A 17,356-nucleotide genomic window follows, 5' to 3' on the forward strand; every position below is an offset into this window, starting at 1 on the left:
TTTTCACAAGTTTCCTGTTTTCAAGATACTTTGTAATTCTAGTATCTGTCTGCTAATGAACCTTTCCTCTTATGTCTACATTTTCTCAGAGACACTCCTAGGAACTCAGTTTTGTCCATTCAATTAGCTTCTTCAGACTGAGGTTGAAATTTTTACAATCTATGCCAGCAACTGAACTCACTTTACTTTGAGCAACTGAAAGGGAATCTTCTCTCCTTCCTAAGAGGGATAAATAAACAGCAGCAGAGGCCATAGGGATCCATGCATATTAAAAGTTGGTAAGCAGCAAGAAGGGGTACGTGTTTTGCTGCTCTCAATTAGTCGGGATGGGAGTAACAGGAAAACAAGAGTTAGTCACCTTGTACAAGCAACTCCTTAAGTAACCAGTATCAGAATCATAAGAGGTCTTTTGAAATAGAGTCTGGAGCTTCACTTCTGACCCCCAAAATCCGGTCTTGTCTGCCTCCCAAATGAGTCTCACACTCCCTAAAATTAAACTAGGCCATATCTAGTACATTTGTACTAAAAATTCAGATTGAGCTATATGCTTAGAGTCTGCAATTGGTTAAGGTCAAACTGTGGGCTACAAGTTTTATACTGTTCTGAGAGACAGGAGATCTGGTATCCAGTTAGATTCTAATGCTGACTCTGTGTTTAACCTTGAGCAAGTTACTTAACCAGACTGAATCTGAGATTTCACTTGAGTCAAATGGACATTTTACAACCTTGACGTTCTATGATTGTATTCTGCTGAACACAGTCACAAAATAATTTGAGAGGCTATTATTGGAGTCTTTAAAAACAGGAGAAGGTGTTATATAGATTATGTAAATAAAATAAATAAGATAAACATAAAACTGAAAATATAGACGAAAACTTTTAGAAGGTACAATTTTCAGCCCTGCATAAGCACGTATCCAAAGCCTTCTGAAATTCCGTATAAATGAATGTAAAATAAAGGACTTGCTTTCATCTTGAAATTATAATAATGCAAAAAAAAAAAAAAAACTGAGTTAATATCTTTCTGGACAAACTGATTAATTTTATATTGTCTTATGTGACATATGTGATGCTATTAATATCAGTGAAGACATCGGATAAATTGAGGAATACAGTAAATAATTTTATCACTGTGTAATCATATTTCATTGCTTGATTATATTTCAAATCCACTTAAATTTTTGATGTAACAATGCAAATTTGACCTGTTACCACAAATATCAACACAAATATCAATGCAGTGCTGCTGATAAGATAAGAAGATATAAACACTGGCTTTTCAAGTCTGTAATTCCTTTTCTTAGAACATTTCAAATCATCAGGAAAAGTAAAGAACCAGATAGAGAAGGTTAATGTAAATTTCTGGCTGAGATTTCCAAGTGGAAATTAAGTTCTCCACTATCCTTCCTACCTTGGTGGTGGTGTGGAAGGTTGAAATGGAGGCCAATAAGTTGAAAAAATTAAGTCCTTTTAGAATCTACATTCTTAAAATGGAAGGCAGTTTTGGGGAATATGGCTGTGAAAACCACCTCTGAGAGTCCCTTGATGCTTTAAAAGTAGATGTAGAAAACTATAGATAAAAATCTGTCATGAACATAGAAGCAAAGACTTTTCACAAACTTGAGGCAAAAATCTTCAAAAATACCTTAACAAATTGAACCTAGCAATATATAAGAAGAATAGAAGCCACAAACAGATGAAGTTTATTCTAGAAATACTAGGCTGGTTTATTATTTGAAAATTAATAAATGTAATATACTATATCAACTGGGTAAAAAAGAAAAATAATATTGGTCATATCAATGCAGAAAAATATTTGATAAAATTCAATATCGATTTATATTTTTTTAAAAACTTTCAGCAAAGTAGGAATAAAGGGGAACTTTTTCAGGTTGGTGAGGAAAATCGACAAAACATAAACAACAACAAACTATAGCTAATATTGTACTTAAAGGCGAAAGATTGATTTCCCCCAAAGATTGAAAACAAGGCAAGGTTGTTAACTCTACCACTCATATTCAATATCATACAGAAAGATCTAGCTATTGCAATCAGGCAAGAAAAGGAAATGAAGGCATGCAGATTGGATAGAAAGAAATAAATCCTATTTTCCAATGACACCATTGTCTGTGTGGAAAACACCGAGGAATCTACAAAAATCTACAAAACAAACAAACAAACAAACAAAAATAAGGCTACACAAAATCTCCTAGAACTGATAAGTGACTTTAGGAAAGTCACTAGATATAGGCTCAACACACAAAAATCAATTGTATTCCTATATACTAACAACAAAGTCATGGAAACCAAAATGAAAACCACATCATTTATAACTGAATGAAAAAACAAAAAGGATAGCTAATAGAACACATACAGGATCTGTGCACTGAAGGTACAAAATACTGAGGAAAGAAGTCAAAGAAGATCTAAATGAATGGAGAGACATATTATGTTCATGGATTAAAAGATTCACCATAGTAAAGATACCAGTTTTCCCCAACTTGATCTATAGGTTTATTGCAATTCCTATCAAAGTTTCAGGAAGGGTTTTTTTTTTTTTTTTTTTCCAAATATAGATTAGTCTAAAGTTTATATAAAGAGGCAAAGGAACTGGAATAGCTAATACAATTTTGACAAAGATTTAAGTGAGAGAAACCTAAGGTTATGGGTTACTATATAGCTACAACAATCAAGATAGTGTGTTATTGGAGAAGGAATAGACACATAGATCAATGCAACAGAAAACAGAACCCAGAAATAGACCAACATAAATATACTCAATTGATTTTTGACGAAAGTTTAAAAACTATTCCATGGAGGAAGGATAGTTTATTCAACAAATTATGCTAGAAGAATAGAACATCCATAGGCAAAAAAAAAAAAAAAAAAAAAAAAAGGAAAAGAAAAAAACCACCTTGATCTAATTCTATAGCACCCTGTATACAAAAATTAATTCAAAAGGGATCATGAATTTAAATGTAAAAGATAAAACTATAAAATTTTTAGAAGAAAACATATCTTTGGGACATAATACTAGGCAAAAAGCTAGTGCTTAGACATGACACCAAAAATATATTACACTTTAAAAAATTTATAAATTGGACTTCATCAAAATTAAAAACTTTTTTACTGTTTTGCAAAAACAGTACTGCAAAAGACCCTATTGTGAAGATGAAAAGACAAGCTAATGACTGGAAGAAAATATTTGTAAATCTTAACTCAACAGTTTGCTTTTTTACAAATAAATATAGATTTCAATTGCAAAATGAGAAAAAACATTTAAAAATTTTTACAAAGAGAAGACACAGATGGATATAAACACATGAAAATGTTCAAAATCATTATCTGTTAGGTAAATGCAAATTAAAATCACAATGAAATATCACTACACACCTTTTAGAAAGCTAAAATTAAAAACTAATGATAATACTAAATGCTAACAAGGATGTGAAGAAACTAGATCTCCTATACATTGCTGGTTGGAATGTCAAATGGTACAGGCACTCTAGAAAATAGTTTGGTAGTTTCTTACAAAAGTAAACATGTGCTTACGTGACATAGCAATCACACTGTTGGACATGATCTCAGAGGAATGAAAATCTGTGTTCACACAAAAACCTATATGTGAATATTCACAGTGGCTTTATTCATAGTAGTAAAATGCTAGAAACAACTCAAATATCCTTCAATGGGAGAATAGTTGAAAAACACTGTGGTACATACATGCACTGGAATAGTATACAGCAATAAAGAGGAATGAACTAAAGATATATGCAACCCAATTGGACTTTACAGGCATTATGCTCAGTGAAGAATGTCTCAAAGGTTACATATGTATAATTCCATTCATAGAACATCCTTGAAACGACAAAACTATCAAAATGAATAACACAGTAGTGGTTGTCAGGGGACAAGGACAGGAGTTAGGTGGGCTGTGGGTGCACATTCAAGAATGTAGCATGAGGGAGTTCTTTTGTGGTGATGGAACAGTTTTGTGTTTTGATTGTGTTGATGGTTATACCAATATATAAAAATCATATAGAAATATATATGCTTACACCCATACACATAAATAAATACAGATTTTAAAAATGGTAAAAACTGTAAAAGGTCTGTATTTTTTTGTTAACAGCATTGTACCAATGTCGATTTTCTGTTTTGATATTGTGCTATACATCTATGTGATGTCCCTATTGGGGGAAGCTGTGGATGGGTACGTGGGACCCTTTGCACTCTTTGAAATTTCCCATGAATTTGCTTTCAAAACAAAATATTTTTTAAAAATGTAAATGTAATAAAATGAACTGTTCTTACACAAATGCACATACCTGGCGTGTTTGTAGAGCCCCAGAGTTATTCACTCCCTAGAAAAAGTGAGGAACAGGCTCAGGTCGCTGGTATCAGATGATCAAAAGACTCTCCATTATAATATGTACTCTGGGATCTGTACAAAATCAGCAAATCAATTTGGCAGAACTAGATACTGATTTAATATCAAGGCTCTTCATAACTACCTCTCAGTCTATCTTTCTAACCTCATCTCCATCCATTCACACACACAATATGACACGGGTAGATGAAATAGACTATTTGTTTTCATCGAACAGAATGCATATTGTCAAAGCTCTGAGTTTTTTCTTCTTTCTTTTTCTAGGAAGGCCCTTTCCTTCATTCTCCACTGGTGAAATTCATGTGCATCCTTCTCAGACGTCCCACCTTATTATAAGACCCCATTTTGGCCAGGTAAAATTATTTGCTTCCCCTTTACTGAAAAACTTACCACATTGTAAAAGAGAGTTGTTGGTTAGTTTGAACTTGTCCCTGAGAACATAAATTACCAACCGGAGAGGACCTTATCTTGTTCATCCTTAAGATACAGTGCCTGGCAGTTATGCACAATAGATCTTTTGATGAAATTAATTTAATGTAATTAAAATTAAGACTGAAGAATTGTTGACTTTACTGGTTGGCACATGGGTATGCTATGTGAATAAAAAGTTTGGAGATAATAAGATTGAAGAAATAGATCCTTTTCCTCTATAGAGATAAGCCAAAAGCTAATAGAAGTGAAAAACTCATTAATAGCCTGGATTAGACAAGACTTGGCATGAAAACAAGAAAGGAAGAAGGCCTTTGTAAAGAGAAAAATGAAGGTTCCTCTCATCCAATTAAAAGTTTGGTTTTTCTCATCCAATTAAAAGGGTTCATAATGTGTAGACAGGAGGAAAGTAGAATCCCTGAGACATGGGGACATATCATGTTATTATCTCACTTGGAAAAATGTTAACTCATTGTTTGTTGTTTTTCCTCAATAAACAGACCAGCTGAGTCATGGAAACTGGAAACAAAAAACACTTAGAGTTAAGAGAGACGAGGAATGGAAGAAAATATCCCCATGACAGATACTGTGAAGGATAAGGATTTTGAGATGGACCTTAAAATGTAAGTGTGAGAGGTGGTAATATGGAGACAGCATTTATTTATTTATTTATTATTATTATACTTTAAGTTCTAGGGTACATGTGGACAACGTGCAGGTTTGTTACATATGTATACATGTGCCATGTTGGTGTGCTGCATCCATTAACTTGTCATTTACATTAGGTATATCTCCTAATGCTATCCCTCCTCCCTCCCCCCACCCCATGACAGGCCCCGGTGTGTGATGTTCCCCTTCCTGTGTCCAAGTGTTCTCATTGTTCAATTCCCACCTATGAGTGAGAACATGAAGTGTTTGGTTTTCTGTCCTTGTAATAGTTTGCTCAGAATGATGGTTTCCAGCTACATCCATGTCCCTTCAAAGGACATGAACTCATCCTTTTCTATGGCTGCATAGTATTCCATGGTGTATATGTGCCACATTTTCTTAATCTAGTCTATCATTGATGGACATTTGGGTTGGTTCCAAGTCTTTGCTATTGTGAATAGTACCGCAATAAACATACGTGTGCATGTGTCTTTATAGCAGCATGATTTATAATCCTTTGGGTATATACCCCGTAATGGGATGGCTGAGTCAAATGGTATTTCTAGTTCTAGATCCTTGAGGAATCGCCACACTGTCTTCCACAATGGTTGAACTAGTTTACAGTCCCACCAACAGTGTAAAAGTGTTCCTATTTCTCCACATCCTGGAGAGGGCTTTTCTAGTGTAAGAGATAGTTGGGTCAAAGGCAAACATACAAGAAAGCCCAGCATGTTTTAAGCACGTGGTAAGCACTTTAGTTTTACTGATACATTGGGAAATGGAGTAGTAGAATAAGAGACCAGTCATGCAGTGTGTCAGTTGAAAGAGATTTTACAGATTATTAAACCCAGCCCTCTCATTTTATACCTGCCAAAAAAAAGAACTGTTGTGCAGATTGTTGATGAGTCCTCAATCCACCTCCCTCCCCCATATAGAACAGTTTTTGTCATCCCCAGAGGATGTAAGAGACCCTGAGAAAGGTACCTTGAAATCACTACCATCCCAATTCTATTAACAACACTGCCAAAAGAGTGTCTTCCCCATCATTTCCTGGTTGAGGTGAAGTAGCAAAGGTGAAGCAATATGCAGCCACCAACACTGATTGATTTATGTGATAAGTGACTGGGTCAGGGGGGAAAGAAAAACAGATGATTGAAGAATATCCCAAATACTCAGGTTTACATATTGGCACAAAAGCAACACCCCTCTTTTCTTTGCTTCCTCCTTTGAAGTGCATCCACGTCTTTACTCATTATCTACTAGTACTGTCCTCGATATAGACAGGGTCACTGGAAATTCTTAACAGTGCTGCCTCTTCCAGGGATCACAACAGGCTTGACCACACCAGGCTTGACCACACTGGCCACTTGCTTTGTCATCAGTACCATCCTTCTGTTGGGAACAGGCCCCCCAAAATCTGGCCATAAACTGGCCCCAAAACTGGCCATAAACAGAATCTCTGCAGCACTGTGGCATGTTCATGATAGCCATAACGCCCACGCTGGAAGGTTGTGGGTTTACCAGAATGAGGGCAAGGAATACCTGGCCCACCTAGGGCGGAAAACTGCTTAAAGGCATTCTTAAACCACAAACAATAGCATGAGAAATCTGTGCCTTAAGGACATGCTCCTGCTGCAGATAACTAGCCCAACCCATCCCTCTATTTCAGCCCATCCCTTCGTTTCCCATAAGGGATACTTTAAATCTAATATTTATAGAAACAATGCTAATGGCTGGCTTGCTATTAATAAATAAATGGGTAAATCTCTGTTTGAGGTTCTCAGCTCTGAAGGCTGTGAGACCCCTGACTTCCCACTTCACACCTCTATATTTCTGTGTGTGTGTCTTTAGTTCCTCTAGCACAGCTGGGTTAGGGTCTCCCCGACCGAGCTGGTCTCGGCGTCCTTCCTTATGTTTCATAATGTGAGTCTCTTTTTCCATGCATGCACAAACTTTATTATGTTTCTGTGATCCACCTTTTGAAAAGAATCGGACATTTACTTTCCATTTTAACTTTGTAGTTGGTGTAAAGTTGACCTCGTCTTTCACTATCATGATACTTTGCCATTCAAGGGAAGCCTAGTCTGCACCAAAACAGAAACAAACACTACTTGTTTCTAAATTACTATTTAATTTTGAGCATACTAACATATTTTGTGGTCAGCTTTATCCCATATCATTTATTCTCCAACATAGTAATAGATAGTATTGGCAATTAGATACAGGCTTGTAATATAATATTTTTAAAGTAGAAGCCACTACTATTTGGGCTCCGAATCAGACTGCTTTGAAATGCTGCTTTCATTTCTACCAAAACCCAAAAATGATGCTATTCCACAGGGCAGCTTTGCCATATTAGTGTGTCTCAGCAGCCTGAGAAAGCAAGATTTTAGTAAACTTACAGAGAAAAGTTTTTTTTTTTTGTATAAGTATAGTAAAAATAATGTCTTGTATAAATATATACCTGTCTTAAATATTTTAAGCCAGATTATCCACAAATTAAGGGCATGTAAACATCAAGAACATTTTAATTTTGTGACTTTGATACCAAATCATTTTTTTAAAAAGAAAATGTAAGTCATAGAATTTAGATATCTCATCTCATATACATGGGATTAATGCATCAATTATCTTAAGACTGACTGACATTTTCTCTGCTGTTTTCCAGCATGCCTTTGGGCTACTTCATTATGTTTTAGAAACTCTTTTGCTATCAGTCTGATTTACACATTTTATAGGCAAATTGGGTCATTTAAAATGGCAAAAAAAAATTGGCAAAAATAAATCTGTATAAGATTAAATCAGTAAATACACCCATGCAACTAAACTCTATGCAGATATTAAAAATAAATCAGCTAGCTGAACTTCTAGCAATGTTATATTCTTTCATTCATTCAAGGAATATTTATTGACACTCCATTTCGTGCCCAAAACTGTGGTATGTACTGGCAATCACTGGTGAGCAAAACACTGTCCCTGTTCTTATGTAACTTCCTCTTAATTGACCAATAAATTATATAAATATATAATCAAGATGTATAATAAATTAGTACCTTGCAAGGAAAGTATAAAGTGATTTGGGAAAATAGAACAGATTTACCTGGTATCAACAAGGATAGAGAAGGCTTTTCTAAAGTAACTTTTAGGCTATAATAATGCTATGAAATATTTTTGTGTGTGTGTTTGTTTTTCCCATTTGTTCCAAAATGCTCTGTGGAAACAAATGACTTATTACAGTCATGTGTCACTTAATGACAGGAATACATGCTTAACAATGTGGGTGCATTCTGAGAAATGTGTTGTTATGCAATTTAATCACTGTGTAAACATCGTGGAGTATTTACACAAACCTTCATGGTAATAGCCTACTACATACCTAGGCCATATTGTATAGCCTATTGCTCCTAGACTACAAACCTATACAGCATGTTACTGTAATAATGTAGGCAGCTGCAACAGAATGGTATTTGTATATCTAAACAGAGCTAAACATACAAAACGTATACTAAAAATTCAGTATAAAAGATAAAAAATGGTACACCTGTATAAGGCATTTATCATGAATGGAGTTTGCAGGACTGGAAGTTGCTCTGGGTGAGTCAATGAGTGAGTGGTGAGTGAATGTGAAGGCCTAGGACATTACTGTATACTACCGTACACTTTATAAACAGTATATACTTAGACTACACTAAATTTATTTTTAAAAAGTCCTCTATAATAAATAAACCTTAGCTTACTATAACTTTTTTACTTTATAAACTTCTGAATTTTTTTAAATTTTTGACTCTTTGTGATAATATTTAGCTTATAACACAAACACGTTGTACAGTTGTACAGAAATATTGTCTTTATATCCTTACTCTATAAGTATTTTTTCTATTTTTAATTTTATCTTTTAAAAAATGTCTGTTAAAAACTAAGACACAAACACACACATTAGCTTAGACCCACACAGAGTCAGAAAAAACAGAACCTTAAAGTTTATGAAATTGATTTAAGAATCTATCCAATGTGTATCCAAATAACTACAGAGTTTCTTCTGAATATTAAAGCCTAACAAAAGTTAGGAGGTTTGAAGCACAAATTTAATGTTCAAAACCAGCACTTTAATACATGAGACATCAAATTCCATGGCCCAAAATGCTTGATCTAGATTAATCTGAAAAATTTCTTCAAGAGATTATGTTCTTTATCAATAACGTATATAATTTACTGTATTAAACACATGTGCAAAAAAGTAACAATTTACTATAGAGAAAGGACATAGGCGCAAGTTGAGTGCATTTAAAAAACATACGGATTTACGACCATTGCATTTAATACCAACTTGCTAAAACATGAAAACTATGAAACTACCTTCTTTTTAATTAACATGAAACCTAGAGAAGTTAATTGATCATTCATTCAGTGAATATTTATGGAGTGGGTGTATAAGCACTGTTCTAAATCTTCAATGACCATCCCACCTCCGAGTTTTTTTGAAGAATGACATTCTGTGCTTTAGAGGAATATTGGGAAGCCACTAAAATAGTCTGCCCTTCATATTCAGTGGCCAATTTTAATGTTTTGTATTGTAATAGGCACCAATAAATACAGGCATCTGGGATTGTTGGGGTAGAACTGGGAACTTTCAGGTGAAGTGGGGAGTCATTACTCTGAAACATTGTGAATTTAGAGGGAGCCATTGATAAACTATTTTGATACTTCATGTGCTTGTAAGATGAGGTATCATTGGGAAAAGCCACATAAAGCTGTTGCAACTGTTACATAAAAAGTGGAGATAATTTAATAGAAAATGTCACCGTTTGCGGAATGTTGATTGTCAATTTTTTTTTTTCAGAAACACTTCTCATCAGAGGGGTTCCAGCAGCTGTGAGAAGGCATCCTATCACCAATGTTCCAAGATGTCCTGGCGTACAAAGCTCTCTATGTGCTGTTTGGCATCCAAAACATTCTGCCTTCTTTTCTTTTTTTTTTTCTTTCATACTCCACTATGGAATATGGAATGTTTTCTTTCTGTGAGAATGGAGCAAGGACTGGCTTCTTGACACAGGAAATTGACTATAAACAAGAAAAACATCTGCTGAAGTCATGAGGTGCTATTTCTCAGTATTCAGGATCAAGGAACCCTAAAGCTATAACAATTCTATAATTCTATAATGTTAAAGATTTCTCCTTAACAGATGGTAGTCATTACAAGTTACTGCAGGGCATAACTCTTCAAAGGCTAAGATAAAAATTTGTCCTGTGCAAAAAAGAAAAGAGATTTGATGGAGAAAAGGCAGGGTCAAATGCTTTTTAAATCGTGTTAGAATTCTCCAACTCTTTTGAAAGTTCTATTTTCTCATAATTAGTTTTAGAAAGGTGACTTGGTCATAAATTTTACATCATAAAAATCACTGGGCTTCAGAAATGTAATAGCTACATGTCTTCACTGAATTCAAAATAATCCCATAACTCTTGTCAAATGCTTTTAGAGTTCATTATCACTAAAAGGATAATGGTTTATGCTATTTATGTATACAAAATGCTTCAAACTAAATATATCATGTAGTGCCATGGTCCAAAACAATTGTCAGTGTCATGCACATATTGGGTTCATTAATTCATTTGTTCATTAATTCATTCCTTCTACAAGTATATATTGAGCATCTTTTATAATCCCAGGCATTGTTCTAGGTGCTGAAGATGCGATTATGAACAAAAGAAACAAAAGTCTCTTTTTTCATAGAGCATACCACCACTCTGGAAACACATGCATACAGACACACACAGACACACATGCTAGTGTTTAATGAAGGAATAAGATACTTTTGGAGTTGCACAGTGTGGTAAACAGACTTTAAGGTGGCTCCAAAGATTCCTGCCTCCTGATATTCATGCCTTTGTGTAATCTTCTCCCCTTGAGTGTGGGCAGGACCTGTGGCTTTCTTTTAACCAATCTAATGTAACAAAGATAATGGAATGTAGGTTATCATGTGTCCTTATTAAAATCTCCCTCCCTCTCTCCCTCTCTCTCTTTCTCTCTCTCTCTGTCTGTTGTTCAGTCTCACTTTCTGTCTCTCTCTCTCTCTCTGGCTTTAAAGAGGCAAGCTGTCATGAATCTTATAGCCTTGGGAAAAAGAATGCTGCCAACCATCTAAGGGAACTTGGGAGCTGATCCTTCCCCAATTGAGCCTCTGATGAGAACTCAGTCTTGGTTGACACCTTGATTGCAGCTTTGTGAGACACTAAGCAAAGGACCCAGGTAAGCCATACATAGATTTCTGACCCACAGAAACTGTGAGATAATAAATATGTATTGTTGTAAGTTGCAAAGTTTGTAGTTGGTTATATGGCAGAGAAAAATATTAGAAACAGAATTGTCATCGTGCTTTTGGGCCATAGAGATAACTATCCCTCTAAAATAAAACACCTCAAAGGAATTTCTAGATAATTAGGCTATGTCTTCTGTGAAGGAATATTTTCAAGACTATTACATCGTTGGGTCAAATATTATTTTTTGTTAACATATTTAACACACAAGTACTTATGGCCTATACTAATCTGATGGACTGGGCCAACCACATAGGACCAGCCTTGTCTTTACCAAATGGACTAATTTATAAACAAACCCATGTTAGTCCCATTTTTGCTCCCATGCAATAAACCAGGACAATGGGCTCATTTAAATGACTTAAGTATAATTGGGCTTAATGTGTGTAGAACAATTTACCAAGAACTTTTACTAAACTTATGTAACCTCATACTAAGTCAATGAGAGGAGAATTTTTCCCGGGTTTTCAAGGAAACTGAGGCTGAGAGAAGTAACAAACTACATAGTTAATAAGTGACAGAGGTGTGACTAAAGCCACCAAATGTCATCAGAAAATAATGCATTGCTCATTTCATTCCACCATGGCTATGACAGGTACCTGTATAGGGAATTGACTGCTCTGTGCTTGCAGTTTGCCCTGAGCCAACTGAGCCTATCAGAGCAGATTCTGAGTTGAAGCAGCTCCCAGCTCACTTTTTTACAGGAAATGTAAGCCAGCATCGATACTTTCTTTTCAATCAGAAACAGCTATAAGCAGCATCTGAACAAAAGGGAATGAACAAAAGGGAATATATCCTCCTTAGAGTAACTGAGATAGTGAAAAACTTTAGCTATATTAGAGGCACTGTACCAGGTACTGGAATAGAAAAATGGGTAAGAATTCCCCTCTCCTCCTTCTACCACCATCACTAAGAACTCTTAGTGTGGGAGACAGAACTTACATCATTTCAACTTGATCTGTTCAGTCCTAAGAGAGGGGCCTGACTGCAAGACCACTATAGTACCACAGTGGACCCATGACTCTACCCTTGGCTTTCAGGGAAATTTTCTGAGAGGAGAAGGAACCTTAATGGAGGTCTGCAAAGCCAAGTAAAGTTTTAATTATGTGTTCCAAGCAAAGGAAATTAGTAGGCAACTTAGAGAAGCAAGAAGCAACTTGCAATGTACAGGAACTCTCAGCAGTTGAGTGTGAATAATAAATGAAGCATAGGGCATGAAGTAGCCAGAGAGTCAGCAATAAAAATTATAGATTAAATTGCATGTGTGCCTGCTATATGGAAGACTGGTAAGAACCTTAAAGACAATCATTTAATTCTAACAACAACTGAGGTAAGCACCATTAGGATCCTCATTTTCCAGATGAAGAAAATGAGGCTCAGAAAGGCAAGTAACTCATACAAGTTCTCACAGCTAATAATTGTCTGAGTTGACATTTGAACTGCAGGGTCTTAGAAAACGATACCCCAAAATGAAATCCTCAGAAGCATCTTTCTTGCTTCTCTTACCCTCTTGCTCTGGCCTTCATTTTCCCCTGAAGTAGCCATAGACACTAGAATTCCTCTTCCCTAACGTGGGCCATAGAAGTCAGAACCCCTTTTCCCCAGAACCAGTCATAAAACCTAAAATTATTACTCTAATTCCCCACCACCACACAGCTCTTCCTTTGTGTGTAAAAACTGTCTATAAAGAAATTATCTGACCTACCTTGTTTGATTGTAGGTCATGAGAGCCCTAATCAAGAGAGGGTTCTGTCCCACACCCAGAAGGAAAGAATGCTACTCAAGGAGGCCAAGAAGAATCCAGACAGAAAGGATATGCTGGGTTTCCTCACTCAGTCTGTTGGCATTAGATCATAACTTTTTGTCCAATTATATTTCTACAAAGCCATCCATGCTGTGTTGAACCTAAACATAAAAATGGACAGTTTTCCCTGTATCTTTGGGTCTTTATTCTGAAGGCTCCCATGTCATGTAAAACACTATGATCAAATAAATATATAAGTCTTTTCTCCTATTAATCTGCCTTTTGTCAGTGATTTTCAGCAAAACTTCAGACAGCAATAGGAAAGTTTTCCCTTGACCCCTGCAGAACTTACATAATTCCAAACTCTTAGCTAAATCCCATACTGCTGTTCTTCCAGGTATGAGACAGGTCTGAAGAACATTGTACTTAATTTAGCCAATAGCAGGGGTCAGATTTTTTTTTTTTTTTTTTTTGTAAAATACAAGATCATAAATATTTTAGGCTTTGTGGTCCATATGGTCTCTGTTGCAACTACTCGATTGTGCTGTTAGAGCAAGAAAATAATCACAGACAATACATAAATGAATGAGCATGGCTGTGATCCAATAAAACTCTGTGTACAAGATACAGGCGTCAGAATGGATCTGGCCCTTAGGCGATAGTTTATCAACTCCTGACCAATAGGAAACTATTAAAGGGTTTTAAGCAAGAAATGACATGATCAATTTTGGATACCACTGCTCTAAACAGTCTGATTCATGCCAGAAACATCCACAGGGCATCCAAATTTGGATTGGATGAAATGGCTGCTTCTAGCAAGTGTCAACAACTGAGACTCTATCATGTCTCTTTATACTTTCACTTGTCCCTCATTTCATTTCTTTATTTGTCAAATATTTACTTGATGAATTGTATTAATCTGTTCTCACACTGCTAATGAGGACATAACCAAGACTAAAGGAAAGAGTTTTAATTGACTTCAGTTCAGCATGGCTGGGGAGGCCTCAGGAAACTTAGAATCATGGCAGAAGGGGAAGCAAACACGTCCTTCTTCACATGGCAGCAGCAAGGAGAAGGGCTGAGCAAAAGTGGGGAAAGCCCCTTGTAAAACCACCAAATCTTGTGAGAACTCACTCACTATCATGAGAACACCAGCATGAGGGTAACCGCCCCCATGATTAAATTACCTCCCACCAGGACCCTCCCATGACACATGGGAATTATGGGAACTACAGTTCAAGATGAGATTGGGTGGAGGCACAGCCAAACCATATAATGAATATTCATCAAATATTTATTCATCAATAAATATATATCAAATATTCATCAAATAATATTCATCGGCATGTTTCAGGCACTGTTTAGTACTAGGGATATAATGACAAACAAAAGTAAAGTCACTTCTCTAATGATGCTTGCATTCTAATGAGAGGAAGATAGACAAATATGTGTATACACACACACATAAAGCTATACAATAGGTTATTATAAGTGCTATGGAGAAAAGCAAATTAGGAATAAATAGTACTTGGAGGGTTAATTTTACATGAAGTGCTTAGAAAAGTCACTCTGCTAATGAGACATTTTTACAAAGATGTGAATGAAATAAGAGAGTGAATCATGTGGATATACATGGGACAAACAAATATAAAATCCAGTGGTGTCAGTATTCCTGGAGCATTTGAAATGCAACAAGTATGTCAGTATGGCTGGAGTCCAATTAGCAAGTAAGGCATCATAGGAGATGAGGCCAGCAAAGTATCCAGGGGCCAGATCAGAATCAGATCAGGCCAGGTGCAATGGCTCATGCCTGTAATCCCAGCACTTTGGGAGGTCAAGGCAGATGGATCACTCGAGGCCAGGAGTTCAAGACCAGCCTGGCCAAGATGGTGAAACTCCATGTCTACTAAAAATATAAAAATTAGCCTGGCATGGTGGCACACACCTGTAATCCCAGCTACTTGGGAGGCTGAGGCATGAGAATCTCTTGAGTTTGGAAGGCGGAGGTTGCAGTGAGCTGAGATTGTACCACTGCACTCTAGCCTGGGCAATAGAGCAAGGCTCTGTCTCAAAAAAAAAAAAAAAAAAATCAAAAGATCAAAAGAGGATATTTAAAAGGACCTGGGGTGTGGTTTAAGGTGTGGATTTCAGTATGGTATCCTGATCAAGACTGAGCAGTTTGTAACATAATGGTTTAAGATTGGTAGACACAAGGTCTTGAAGCAAGCCTTGGTAAATAAACCATTTAATATATAAATTGTTTTTCAGGAGAGCAGGCTGTTGTCTCAGATAAAGTGACTTGTAGGAATTTCCTGAAGCAAAGACTGAAACTATTTATTGGTTTGCAGTCTTATCTTTCCTGGGCAAGGTTTTCTTGGAACAAATAACTAAGTCATGTTGACACAGATGATCTTAGCTCTTAGTCCTAATTGCTGTGTCATATTGATATAGTTGGATGCATTTCTCACATACTTCATCATGATATGTATAAGTTACTGTCTTAGTCTGTTTGTGTTGCTATAATAGAAAACCACAGACTAATAGACTGAGTAATTTATAGCAAATAGAAATGTATTGGCTCCCAGTTCTAGAGGCTGGGAAGTCCAATAATAACGTGCCAGCATTTGGCGAGGGTCTTCTTGCTGCAGCATCACATGGAAGAAGGGAAAAGAGAAAGAAGAGGGCCAAACTTGCCCTTTTACAAAAGGTATTAGTCCTACTTATGAGGGCAGAGCCCACATGCCCTAATCATCTCTTTAAAGTTTCATCTCTTAATACCGTAACAATGGCAATTAAATTGCCATATGAGTTTTAGAGGGAACAAACATTCAAACCATAGCAGGTACATTTCAAAGTACAAGGAAGAGACTCCAGTGCTAATACACTGAGCACCTATGTGACGTCTTTTCCAAGCATCATCTAATTTAGTCTTTACAATATTCTTATATGGTAGGTACTAGGTTCAAAGATTCTAGATGAGAAAACTGAGGATCTGCGAGTTAACATGCCTGTCATAGTCCGTTAATGCTGCTATAACAAAATACCACAGACTGGGTAATCTATAAATACTAAAAATTTATTTCTCACAATTCTGGAAGCTGGGAAGTTCAAGATCAAGATGCCAGCAGATTCAGTGTTAGGTGAGTGTTGCTCTCTCTGTGTCCAAGATGGTGCCTTCCTGCAGATGCCGCATGTGGCAGAGAGCAAAACGCAAAAAGACCTAGCTAGTTTCTTCCAGTCCTTTCATAAGGCCCTAATCCAATCATGAGGGCAAAGCTCCCATGGCCTAAGAAACTTTTAAAGGCCAAACATCTTAGTACTGTTGCATTGGGGATTATGTTTCAACATAAATTTTGGAGGGGACATAAATATTCAAACCATAGCAATGCCCAAGGTCACATAATTAGAAAGTGACATAACCAGAATTAAAATCCAAGTCATTTTTTTCCCCAAAGTTCATATACTTAGCCACCGTAAGACATGGCCTCCTATGAAACAAAACAATAAGCAGTGTATTTTCAATCTTCAGAGGAAACTTGTCTGAAATTATGGGAAACTTCTTAGTCCTGGTGACAGTTGCAGGAGGCAGATAAGGGAGGATCCCTGGAGAATCTCCAACCCACCCCACAAGTATTTACATCAGATGCTTTTATGCACATGAGAGAACCTGCCCAGGCCCTTGTCTGGACATGCCCACAATGGACTGGGGGCCTGCCTGCGCACTGAAAGAATGGGGTGGAGCCACTGGGGATTCGTGCCTTATGCAGTGGGGAGGAGCGTGGCCTCTTCAGGTTGTGTGTGTGGTGGCCTGGCATTCAATCTGTGAGGTG

This window comes from Macaca thibetana, chromosome X (genome assembly GCF_024542745.1).
Source record: "Macaca thibetana thibetana isolate TM-01 chromosome X, ASM2454274v1, whole genome shotgun sequence".
Taxonomy (NCBI): Eukaryota; Metazoa; Chordata; class Mammalia; order Primates; family Cercopithecidae; genus Macaca; species Macaca thibetana.